Source organism: Akebia trifoliata, chromosome 11 (assembly GCF_017979445.1).
Source record: "Akebia trifoliata isolate Shusen 1 chromosome 11, ASM1797944v1, whole genome shotgun sequence".
In the NCBI taxonomy this organism is placed as follows: Eukaryota; Viridiplantae; Streptophyta; class Magnoliopsida; order Ranunculales; family Lardizabalaceae; genus Akebia; species Akebia trifoliata.
Window position 1 is genome coordinate 42427141 of NC_141385.1, and position 14457 is coordinate 42441597.

Consider the following 14457-nt stretch of genomic DNA (forward strand, 5'->3'; position numbering starts at 1 on the left):
ACGGGGCCTTAATTTACGGCGGTGAAAATTTCTTTCTACTCTTTGATTTAAATTAGGTCATATAGGTTTTTTTTTTTTTTAATTTTTTTTTTAATAAATCTAATATTACTAAGTTGGTAAGGTTTCAAATCTTACAAAGGTTGTTGAGCTCACATATTATCCAAAACATGATTTGATGCCCCATTGATGTAGATAACAAAAATATATGAACTTCAAAATATATATATATATATATATATATATATTATAAATATTATTTTTTGTTGTTAAATTTTAATTTTATATTTGAGAGTTCTGTGGGAGTTTAATAGTCATCCATTGGATGAAGTTCCATGATAATTAAATATTTTTATGGATTTGAGTTTTTCCATGATAATTAAAGGAAATTTTGGTATGAGTTAACATACATATATCTCTATGGTGAAGAGATCATCCTCATCAAAAAATTAGCTCATTTCGAAACTTCTAATCCTAATTTACAAATTAAAGAATCATGGAACGTCCATTTTTTGTAAATCACTTTTGATCGGGTTAGAAGTTTCGAAATGGGTTGATTTTTGGTGAGGATGATCTCTTTATCATAAAGATCATGCTCACAAAAAATCAACTCGTTCTGAAACTGCTAACCGATACGTTGAAAAATGTCTCGCTTATTGTTTGGCTCTCTTTAGGACCTTTGAATGCCACCTTATATATATGAAGGCGTTCGGCTCACAATCTTATTCTATCAAAAGTCTCATAACACATTTGTTCTATGTGGTTTAAAAGTTTTGGATATGACTAATTTGTTATAAGAATGATTGCTATGGTGAGGAGATCGCTCTCACAAAAAATCAGTCAAATCTGAAACTTCTAAGTTCATCAAAAGTAGTTCACAAATTTTTGATAAACAATCGATGGTTCACAATTTTAAAACCACTTTTGATAGATTTAGAAGTTTCATATTCAGTTGATTTTTGGTGAGAATGATCTCCTCGTCATAAAGTTCCGAAACTTCTAATCCATACATTGAAAAAAATATTTGGCTCTCTTTGGACACATTGTTTGACGATTAAGATATTTTGTACTTTTGAAAACTAACCACCGTGATTATAAAGGTTATTAAAGCATATCCAATGGTCTCCTCTTCTCTAACCTAAAAATATGGGAAGGAAATGCATCATAGAGATGACAAAAAAGAGTTGTGTTATAATTGATTCCTCTTCTCTCCCTTAAAAGTTGTTTTTATTAGGGAGAATTATGAACAAAAAGAAAATTTTAATAAACAAAGAAACAATTTTTTTATAATTGTCAAAAGGAACATAAATCGATACTTCAAGTGTCAAAAATTCATTTTAAAAATTAATAATAATAAAATAAAATAAAAATTCGGCACTTATAGTGCCAGAATTTTTGAATTTCGATCATTTTATAAATGTTATATATCCATTAGAAAATTTTGAAATTTTTAACTGTTTCACTCAATATAAATTTATTATACACGTATATTTCTCATAATTTTCTTATTATTTTCACTCATTTATAATTCTTATTAAGTCGAAGATGTCTTCAAGAGTTATTATTTGTCGATATGAAGATTACGTTGATATTGGTAGAAATACGTGACTTTTATCGATTTCATGAAAAATTACATATTTAGAATTACAAGCTCTTATTGATTCAATTTGCAATATTTAACTATAATTTTCAATAAGGTCAATTATCAATTTAGATAATGAAAATAATTTAATTGATATTTTGATCAAGAAATTTGGAAATATATATTAAATAGTAATCAAAATTCTCAAAGTATAATTATTTTTATGGTACAACATGAAAATATTGGAATGTAATAATCAAATTATGGTCAAAGTGGGCATAGTTTGTTGAATAAATATCTAAATACCGATATCGACCATAATATTGCGTATGGATCAATTGAACCTAATGTTGTAACACAAAATGATTCTGATAGTAATGTAGATACATTTGTTGATAACAATTTGAGTTCGTCGTCCGACGATGATCAAAATATATTTGATATTTATATTAGTAAAATTTTCAATAAAATAGTTGAATTAATAAAAAAAAATTATTTATATAACTATTACAAATATTTTTTCTATAAAATATGTTCTTAATAATAAAGAAAAAATTATAGTTAAATGTAATATTTTAAATTATGAATAGCGTATATATGCTAAATTTTTTTGTAAATGGTGATTTAGTTACTATACGTAAGTTTAACACAACTCACACGTATATGGGAAGAATGGATATACGACCTCATCTTCAAAATAGTAATAACTAGATAAATGATAAAATTTTAACTCGTGTAAGAGATAATCAATTGTATTCTCACAATCCATAGTAGTTAATATTAGAGATGAATATAATGTATCTATCACATATATAAAAGTTTGAAAAGTAAGAAAAAAAACTAATTGTGAAATACATAGTTGTGAAATTGATGCATATAAAAATATTGAATATTTTTGGCAAACTATTTTAGAAACAAATTCAGGAAACTTTGTTTTCTTAAAATTAGTCCAAATAGTTATTTTTAACATATTTTTATTTTCTTTAAGGCATGTATATATGATTTTAAAAATAAATGTTTATCTATTGTAAGATTAGATGGTACATTCTTAAAAAATAAATGTCAAGACATATTACTTGCTGTCAATTGACAATCGTCTGTGTGCCCATACTTGTAATAATGGTGTATATCTCGTAAGTCTCAATGATTGTTTTTCCTCGTTCCTTGCAATGTTACTAAGAACGTAGTACAAATATACAAAAACAGCGGCACCCCAAACATAACAAGATGTAATAAATAAATCATTAAATAAATATAGTAAACTAGTATCAACACTCTTACCAAATGCATGTAGAAATAATGTGACTCCACATAGTGTCGATAGATAGGTATGAATATAATGATGTACCTGATATAAATGTAAAATATTAATAAATAATATCAAATTTATATATATTAATATTAATATTTTTATAATAATAAATAATTAAATTTTACTTTATCTAAAGATATATGTCTATCTGACCATTTGTAATCATGTAAGGCTAATAGTACCGAAGTAAGAGTTTCCACCAGTAGGACGTAAAACTCCAAGACACTCATAAATGAGATCGAGATGATCATCTCTTGTCATATGCAACCCAATAATATGGTACCCATCCATCATCAGTCCTAGACAATGAAGAGTGTCATCCAATGTAATCGTCATATCTCTAAATAGAAGGTGGAACGTGCCAATCTATGGTCAAAATCTCTTAGCTAAGCATAATACAAACAAGAATTGTGATGTAACTACCTGATGCGCTAAGAATACTCAAAATCAACAGTAACAGCACTGGCCTCGCACGGACTATTAATGTCTCAATCACAAAAAAATTACAAATGATATCGCACTCGTAAAGGATAATCGTACTCAATCTATATTATTATAAAATTAATTATTAAAAAAATTATATAATTCTAATTAATTTTTATTATTAAATATAAAATTCTAACATGTCTCATCCAAATATCACTCGATATATGACCCTAATGATTATATTTATAATATCATCTATAATCGAATTTCTAGGAATGCACCAGTCATTAATTGCCATTTATTTTAAAAAATATAATTATATAAATAAATATATAAATATTTCTTTATTTAAATCTCGATTAAAGACATTGATCTAGATCTCAAATCAAGATCATGATCTAGATCTTGATATTTATCATAATAGGATCTTGATCATCAAGATTAATAATTTTGATCAAGATCTTGATGATCAAAATCACGATATAAATCTTGATCATCTAGATAAGGATCGAGATCTTGAACATCAAGATTGATAATTTTGATCAATATTGTGATCTAGATCTTGATCATAATATTGATGATGATCAAGATCTAGACAGATCTTGATTTTTGATAAATATATATGTGTAAGTAATGTCACCTTTTGAAACTTGGCTCACCGAGGAGGAAGAAGAAGAAGAAAGTAGAGGAGGAGGAGAGAAAGGAAATCAAAGAAGAAGAAATGAGGGAAATCAGAGAAGAAAAGAAGAAGAAAAAAAAGAAGAGGGAATTCAGTCGAAAAGAGTACAAAAAAATTTGGCACTTGAAGTACCGGTTTAAGTTCCTTTTGACAATTGATAAAAAAATATTACTTTTTTTATTTCAGGTTTTTTTATATATATAATTTTTCCTTTTTATTACCAAATTGTCATGTATTCATCTTGAAACACAAATCTTCATATAAACGTATTTTTGATATTATTTATCACACACCAATTAAAGATTAAAATACTATCTTCAAATATTAAAAAGTTTTGGCTTAAATTATAATCTCAACATTACAAAGCATTCTAACACTTGATCAAACAATTTAAATAGTTGTTTACAATTATGATTAGGATCATATAAAATCCTAAACATAAATAAATAAATAATAGAAATCTAGCAACAACAAAAAAAACTTCTATTGGCACTCCAACTTTTACTTATTCTCAAGTATTCCGTTATTTTTTTTTATATTCTTAATTGGGGTGTAACGTAAAATTTGACGTGCAAATAGTAGTAGTTGGCTCAAATTATTATCTCAACATTACAAAACATTTTAACACTCTTTCAAATTATTTTAATAGTTGTTTACAATTATGATTAGGTTTATATAAAATCTAAAACCCAACAAATAAACCTTAGCATAAAAAAATAATATTATTGTAAGATATAATTTTATTGGCATCCCAACTTTTACTTATACTCAACAATTTACTTATTTGCTTTATTTTTAATTGGGGTGATAAGTAAAAGTTGGGGTCCAATAACACCTCTCTAAATATAACTTTTATGAATGAAACGTAACAATCAATGAGATATATGGCATATTGTGTAATTAGGACTAATGGCATTCTTGTTATTTTATTTAACTTTTAACATCCTCATCAAATCCTAACTTGAATAGAAGAAAGGATTTTGAGGACAATCGTGATAAAGAGACAGTTGGGAGTCAAATTTCCCACTTCCCTCCTCAAATATAGGGAAGAGAGGAGGATAGGGAGACTGTTGTGGATGCTCTTCATTGCAATTTTATTGATTTTTTTTTTACCTGAATGCACTTGCTTATATCAAGTTTAAGTGTAAAAATGTGGGTGTTTACGAGATCCAAATTATGTTGTGTGGCAAATCATTTTATCAAGGGGGAATGAGAAAAGATTTGCTGCCTCAAGTGACAAATCTCATACTTATGGCAAATCATTTTCCCCATTTTTTGTTATTGTTTTACACAATCGGTATTTTCATAATATCATCTAAGTCATATCATTTATCAAACAAGATAGCGTGTGGATGTTTCTCATTAGATATCTCACTCGTTTTTTAATGACTCAATCTAAGACAAGATCCCCAAAAATGTTGGGATCACGAGACAACCTTATTTTGACAACCATTGTCCTATATGGGTTAGAAATTGAGCTAATTTTTTTGGAGGGTGATCTCCTCAGTCCTCGTCATATAGTTATTCTCACCAAAAAATCAACCTATTCCAAAACTTCTAACTCCATCCAAACTAATTTACTAATTAACGAGAAAAATTAATGGTCTATTATGATTCAACTTTAAACCACTTTCAATAGGGGGACTGAATCATAAACTATAGGTCGAAGTTATTTAGAGAAGCTAGTTTTGCCTAAGCCAGAGTAAAATGAGCTTGAAGCCATAACTTTTCTTTTGGTCATCCCTAAGTCATGTCCAAGTACCCAAAAAAACTAGGCATATGCCCTTTTAGACCAAAAAATGTGCTCAAAGATAAAGGCGTGAAAAGAAAAAAAATGCAAAAAAATACTCTCGATTTTGAAACTTCTAACCCATATAGGACAAATGGTTGTCAAAATAAGATTGTCCCCTCATCTCGACCCTATCTATTTATCTACATAATTATTATTTTTATGAAATATGTTAAATTAGAAGATGATTAGTCACAATATAAAAGCATGTTTGACTCGATCGAGTTTTATCAACTCGGTCGAGATTTTCAATATCTCGAATGGGTCATCTTAGATCCCAAGCGAGCTGATATGACTGATTTTATTTTAATGAACAATATTGAGATAACTTAGGAAAACCATGCCTCTCAGAGGTCACCGAGTGAGATGATAAATGTGGATCATCTATTGGGGGTGTTAATGGATGCCCATTTAACTAGAACTGAAACTAAATAATCCTGGCATTGATTCCTTTTTTATTCAAATTGATAAGAGTTGGCTCTAAAATGGATCTGAACCGATAGAAATTGAAGCCATTAGATTCTATCCAATAGATACCCGCAAATACCAGAGCCAATTTTTTGTCATTTCTTTTTATATTATAGATTATGTAAGGTTTTTAATATTTTAAAATTAATATATTTTCTATAAAGTTTTTTAATTTTTCATATAGGCAATGTATTAGAACTTAAAGTGAGCCATATTTTTCTTTAAAAAAAAAAAGATTATACTTGTAGAGAAGATGAACTGTAGCTTGTGAAGAAAAAAAATCATTAACTCCTATTTTTAATAAAACAGATTGTAATTAAATTGATATTTTGTAGATAATATAGTATTTTTTTTTAGGAAAAAATAAAAACTTTACAATGATTCAAAAGATTTTTTATCATTCAATTCTCAAGAATTGGAATTGATGAGTACCTGCATTTTTTGGTGGTTCTAATTCCAATTCCACTTATTGTCGAACCAGAACTTAAAAAAATATAGTGGTTTCAGTTCTAAATACCTTAAGAACATAACCAGAACAAACCCATTGACACCCCTATTGTCCATCACATTGAGTCCTTTGGTCGATCATACCATGTTACAATTGTTGAAAATAGATGGTATCATACTTTTTGGATGCTCAAAATGCCATGTGGTACATTGTTGCCTATTGGAAGGACTACCAAAAATTGAGTTTAAAAATGCCATTGCATTATAGGGTTTTTCATCAAGAATTTAAATATCCAATTCTTTATACGCAATGTTCAAATCCATGACTTTTGGAGAAAGACCAAAATACCCTATTCTTCAATATTTGGCCAAAATCATCATTTTTTTCTTCCCAAAACCAGTTAATCTGTGGCGCCCCGCCAAACGCTAACACAAATCCCCATGTCAGATCTTGAGGTACTAAGTGGCACCTCGAAATTTCGGCATGGTCTCCTTTGTTTATGTTAGCATTCCAAGGCGTTCAACCTGCACCTGATAAACGACATACAATCCTGCATACATATACAAAATATAATACTAGCGGAAGCTTATACACGTCTAATAACGTACGAAAGATCAGAGTGCGGAAGAATAACCAGAATACAGGATTATACAAAATTTTTCACTCTAACAGAATTCCTAACATTCAAGACAAAATCCATAAAACTACCTGGGGGAATTGACACCATTAGGGGGTATAGCCCTAGTACTTACCAGGTGACGAATTCTGGTTGTCTATCTGACCAACCAGATGATCTTCATTCGTACTCTATACTTGCCTCGTCAAGCTCTGAATCTGAAACTAAAAAATAGAGAAGGGTGAGTAACAATGGTTACCCAGTAGGGACACAAACAATTTCTGCCAATAACCCCTCCTAGCATGAACGAATAAGCATACTGAATCATTTTAAAATAATCAAAGTTTTACATAATAAACTACGATTAACTGGTACATATAGCCAGGGATGAGCAACTAAACATTTTAAAACTGACATTACATCAATCAACAGTACTCACTATACCATTTTCTTTATGTACAAATCTAATTGATCAAATGGAAACATTAAACATGCATTTCATTTTATATATCAAAGTAAAGCAGCAGATACATAATACACAATGGTGGAGTATTGGAATTAGAGTGTTGGGATTCACGACTGGATCGCTCCCAGTCGGGACATGATGTTACAATTTCTCTCGGGCTTTTAGTTCCTGATTTTGTGGCCGGTCGCTGCACTTACCACGCTTGGTTGACCATTTATCCGGCTCAGGCTGGCCGTTTGACGTGACCGTAAGCAATGGGTCTCTTTTCGATGTGTCAGAACGTTCGACTACTATAGATTGTTAGTGATCACTGACTAATCATCTTCGTCTATGCCTATCATGCGTACATGTGATTCCCAAAGATACAAACCATTCGTATACGACCACCTTTACATTACAAGTTCACTGGTAAAGATAGAGAGGAATAAATCCGGATTCCAGTTGTGACTCCACTCTCATACGCGTCCCATACCACGTATGAGTTTGGTGGTCCCTACCGTACATCCCAGGATAGTACACCACTCCGGATGATATGATGCACTATCCCTTCAGGCATTCACAAACTCTTTAACAGCTCACAAAATAACTACTTATATATATTATTTTCATTTGAAAACAAAAAAGAAATTAACAATACAAGGTTAAGAATAGATATCCAGTTTCCTACCATGCAAGTGTGGCCACCCGGCCTAAAATAAATAACATAACAGAGCGCCTCGCGCTAACAGAAAGTAAATAAACATGCAACCAGTAACATTATCCCTGGATATCCGTTCACCAACCTGCATACAACACAATAACGTAAAATGCAGACATCATCCCTCGGGTGTGACTCTGACATTTTACCGTTTCATACCATTTTTCCTTTTTTTCGACTTTTACAGTTTTCAATCTCTTCATAAAATATTCATTTTCTGATATTCATTAACTCAATATGAGTTCATTGAATATTAAATCATATTTTTCAACTATAAAATTTATTTCTATCAATAATATTGAAAAAAAATAAATTTCATATCAAAACGGGGTCCGAGCAGTGCACAAGACCCAATTTATGGCAATAACCCGTTAAAAAAACCCTACCCACGTATAATTTATTAAAAATACAATTAAACATATCAAACATGCAATTTCTGGCGTGAATTTTTGAAATAACAAAATAATTCTATATTTTAAAAATACATCCAAATTTTTCGATAAAATCCTAAATGCAATTTTCACAATCTAGATTACTAATAGAAATTGAGAGTTCCTTACAATCACTAGCCGACGGAATTGAAGCACGTGCGCGGAAATCGAGGCGAACGGCATGGAAATCGAGACGGACCGAACTTCGAAGCGGTTGATTTTCGAAACCGGCCTGGTGGTTTTGAAGATCTCGATGTGCTCGTCTCTTCTCCCTTCTACGGCGAAAGACGGTTTGACCCCGAAATCGATGAAAATCGAGGTCGAAGTTACGAAAATCTCCGTATAAAAATACGGCTGATTTTTGACTATACAGGGTGAAAAAACGAGAAAACGGAAGGAACTTGGTTGGGTTATGTAGAGAATGAGGCTGCGGACGTTTCTCCCTTCTGCGTCGGAAAGCGGTTTGACCCCGAAACGGACGAAATCCGAGGTCAAAGTTTCGAAATTTCCGTATCCAAATACGGCTGATTTTTGACGATATCGGGTGAAATAGAAAGTGAAATGAAGAAAGGTTGGGTGGGTTTTGTAGAGAACGAAGCTGCGGACCTTTTTCTCTTCTGCGGCGATCGTCGAAAGTGGACCGTTTGCGAGAGATCTGAGGTGGAAGGTCGAAGAGAAAAAAAAAATGTCATTTCGTATAGGTCTCGGCTGTTTAGACGCGTTGGGGAAGATGAGATTAAAAAAAAAAATTTAATATTATTTATATAATATTTGGGACGAATTCGGTATTTCGCCTATTGTTTTGATCGACGATAACTTGGTCATTCGGTCTCCAAAACTGACAAACGAATACTCTATTTCGCCTAATTTTTCATTCTGGATCTAATGGTATAGTCAATTTCTACAAATTATGTCTCCATCAAAAATTTACATTTTTGGCCTGACGTGACCCATAAACTTGATGTCGTTTTCGTTTTTGGCGATAATTCAACTTCCTGATCTCCAAAAATGACAAATAAATAGTCTATGTTGAATAATTTTTCGTTATGAACCCAATGGTATGATCGAATTTTAAAAATTATTACTCCAACAAAAAGTCACTGTTTTAGCCTGGTCCGACCCGGTAATAGAGGATTTTGCAACTTTTATATTCGGACTCGCATTTGAGCGTGCTTACAGGCTAAACTATGTTTTTCGATTATTTTGAATCTAATGGTGAGGTCAGATTCCATTAACAATGATCAAAAACATCCTAAAGTTTTATCCCTAAATCCCACTTTCAAGATTTTCTTAATATTCCACTATTTATTTTTCCTCGAGATACGAATTAAAAATGTGGGTATTACATAATCATCTTTACTCTTAAATTTCATTATTTACTAAATTTTCAAAAAATCCTAAATTATTATTATTTTTACCCAAAACCGATCATTTTCATTCTATTCATCTTTGTTTTCAACACATCGTTTTCTATCATGCTAACATTGTACAAAACCCTAGATTTTTTTATACAAATTACATCATTTATATTTTAACAAAAAATCCTATCTTGACTTGGGATTTGAAGGTTGAGGTAAATGATTGATTTTGAGAAGAAAAATTAAGGAATTTTGGTTAGAGGTTAAAGACCAATGCGTTTGAATCTTTTTTCCATTAGTTTATTAAGAAGATTGAGGTCAAGAGAAGCATACCATCAATTTCAAAATAAGGGCATCTCTAATATTTATCAAACATATGAGAACATGCCATCAATTTTCATTTGTGTTATTATTATTTTTGTTGTTGAATCTTTTAGTTATAAATTGAACTCTTTTGAAAAAAAAAACTAGTAGAATTTCTTTAAGGGTTAGCCATATTATACTACTTAAGATCGATTTTTTTTTAGAAGAGATAAGTGGATTAGTCATCATATTGCTATTGAAAATGATATATTAGCAAAACTTGATATAAAAATTTAATTTGTACATTTGCATGTAAATTTTTATTACCATATAGAGAGTTAATTAATATTATTTATATTAATATATTAGATATAAAAAATATCCAGTTTAAAAGGAAAATTTCCCAAATAATTACCAATGTTTTTAGAAAAATCGAAAGTATCACATGTGTTGATAAAACGTTCTCTAAGAGTCAACATTGTGGATACCATTTTAGTCACACAATAAGATAAAGGACACGTGCCATGTAGAAATAAAATAAAAAGCCCACTTAGAAAGACTTTCTTCAAGCCTATAGTAAGTTACCAAGCTCTACATCCTGAGCTAGAAATATCACATCTAGAAGAGAGATAATTGTTCGTCCCCCTGCCTTGAAAAACGCAGAGCACGGCATCAACCGAGGTCACTTGAAGTAGGATATGGTGGGGCTTTAGGTTTATAAGTATTAAACATCAAACTACAACCAACTTGAAAGAAACCAACCAGATTGGTGAAGACCTTGACTCAAACTTAAAATCTGTAAAAATGGACCTATGAGAGATAAAAGCCCCTACGTGCTCCAAGTCCTTTCATTCATAACACGATAACAAACTCAAATCAAATCCTCAACTCACGCTCGACTAAGACCCACAACATGAGAATGACCCTGAGCACGTCCGGGGTAAGTACAAGAAAGATCTGAACTAGACTGATGGGATGTTAGGTGTTAGAAATCTTTTTTAACCTGCAACCCTTACATGTCAAGTTCAAATCCTTCCAACAAGTGATGGATTCATCTCTCAAAACACTCAAGTACGCCTCAAGCGAAACAACTTATCTAACACTTGGATCGGCCATGTGGTGACACTTATCCCTGGATATTCATCTATATAAACTAAACAACCATACAAAAGAAAGGGGTGGGTGGTAAAGGAAAAAAAGAAAACAATAGGAAATAAGTAATAAGGGAGAAAGAAGAAAGATCTACAAGAAAATATTCACTTTGAAAATCTTCCATTCATCATCATCTTCTTCTTTGATTCATTCTTTTTAATCTAAATACTGACAAACCCATTAGAGGAACTTTGGTAGGCACCACACTGGGGCCTCTTCCTTCATATTGTCCCATCTTCAACCGTTTCTAGAGTCATTAAGGAGAAAGAGGAAGTCGATCGACTGGCAAAGGAGGTAAGAGTCCGTAGTTCAAAGTACAGTATTCTGATAGATGAGAGTGATCAAACTAGCGCCAACAAAGAAGGAAAACCGAGCTACCAATAAAAAAAGGAAGCAAAGAAGACATCAACATAAGACTAGAAGTTAATTAAGACATTGTCAAGAGAAAAGCTGAGGACCAAGAGCGGAAGATGAACAAGAGGTCGATCATACCGACAAACACCAAACAAAGACACCTTGGAGCAACCGTCCAAAACAGTTTGTATTTTACCATCCGAGGTGTGGAAGGCTAAAAAGCTTTCGGGTTGATTTGGGAGGACACAAGTGAAAACTCCATAAACCTCGAATCAACAAAGGTGGCATAAGGAGAAAAGGTCAAGGAAAGTCAGACATCCGGCACAAGATGAGATGACCAAAAGTCCGAGCCCAACCTCAAGGGACAACTTACATCTCGAGGAGCGGAATGCCTAAAAAAAACCCCCACAAACATTCTAAGAAACATTATTTTGCCTTCCTATGAAAATCTTTGTCCAAGTTAGATTACATAAGAAAATATCAAATGAGAATTGATTTTTGATTTTGGGTGTCAGGTTAACATTGAGAAATAAAATGTCATTAGTTCAAACCGTGAAGAGAAAAATCAATTGCTCATTGTGACCAAATTAGCAAATATCTTCCTATTTTGATGGAAAAATCATGATATATTATATTTCTTTTTAGTGAAATTGCACAATCAAACAAATGATAAATCGTATTTTTCATGTATTTCACATTTTCACTACGTTAGAAAGGGGTAAATTCGACTCCAAGATCAGTTGAATTTAGCCTCCTTTTTCACTACGTTAAGATTCATTGAATTTAGCCTCCTTGTGCAATCATACAATCAATTTTTTTTTTTACTAATGACTTAGTCTTATACATATTTTTAACTCAGAAAATTTACTCGAAATTTCATGTTGAGTCAGCTTGAAAATTCTCAAGTAAAACTTGAAGAGTCAAATAAAATACTTTAGATTAATAAAAATGAAATATTTTTAAAAGATAAAAATGCTTATTTTTTGTTATGTACAAAAATACTACATGGTAATTTTAAGTTTTAACAAGAACTGCAAACACTACTTGAAAAATACATGAAATTAATGGGTTTGGGTGATAATAATATCAACTCATCTAACTCGATTATTAAACGAGTCATGTCTAGGTTAGGGACTTCAACCCACTTAACCCATTTTGACATGTTTAGTTATTGTGTTATTAACACGTCGTTTTAAATCATGAAACATAGGAGGTATCTTAACTATCAACAATTATTTAATGATTTTTAAAATTATCTTTTTTTTCTAAGAATTTCATAGAATTTTTTTTATAATATATTTTTTTTTTCTTCAAATTTTATTATATGTAAAGAGTGTTTTTAGATATTTTCAAATAATTTAGGATTGAAATTTTTGCTTGAGAAAGGTAAACATTTTCCTTACTAAGTTAGTAAGACAACTTTCCCAGCTGCATTGCCTTGTGGCATCCAAAAACAAGATCCCATACCACAAGGATGTATAGAGGACAAAATTCTATGAACTTTTGAATTTTCTTCTTTTGAAAAATATTTAATTTATGTTTTGTGATGTTGATAGATATTGGTTTATGGTTGTGTGACTTTATTTTTAGTAATGATATATTTTTTTGGTGGTGGAAATGAAACTTAAGGCATGTTTGATTGCAGAGAAAATATTAGTTGGCAAACTAGGCAAATGGTTTTCAACACAAATATTTTTCTATTATTTGGGTATAACATGGAAAAGTTCGTGGAAAATTATTTTATTGTTTGAATTACATAAAAAATATAAAATAAATGTTATTTTAATTTGACTTTTGTGATAATTATATAAAATAATGATAAAATCATTTTTTGGGAAAGATTTAAATTGTTACACCATAACTTCATAAATTATTAGAGAACTACTATTGGCACCCCAAATTTTTTAGACAGCTATTATTGGCACCTTATGTTTTAATTATTCCACCCGAATTTCTTAAATTATTTATCACACCCCAATTAAAGATTAAAACACATTCTTCAAACATTACAAAGGTTTGATTCAAATTATAATCTCAACATTGCAACACTTGTTCAAACAATTTTAGTAGTTGTTTACACTTATGATTAGGCTCATATAATATAAACTAAAAAAATAGATCATATCTAGCAAATAATGAGATAGTTTATTCTGACACCTCAATTTTTACTTATTATTTTCCTTTTTATTTGGGGAGTAATCAATCAAATTTGTGGTGCCAATAGCAACTCTCTAACTTTATTTATAATTTTTTTAATATAATTTAAAATTGATTATTCAATTAGAGTTTTATAAAAAAAGAAGATTGATTTAAATAATTTTAAATTTTTTGATAAAAATAATTAATTTTTAATAATTTAAATATTTATTTATAAATAAA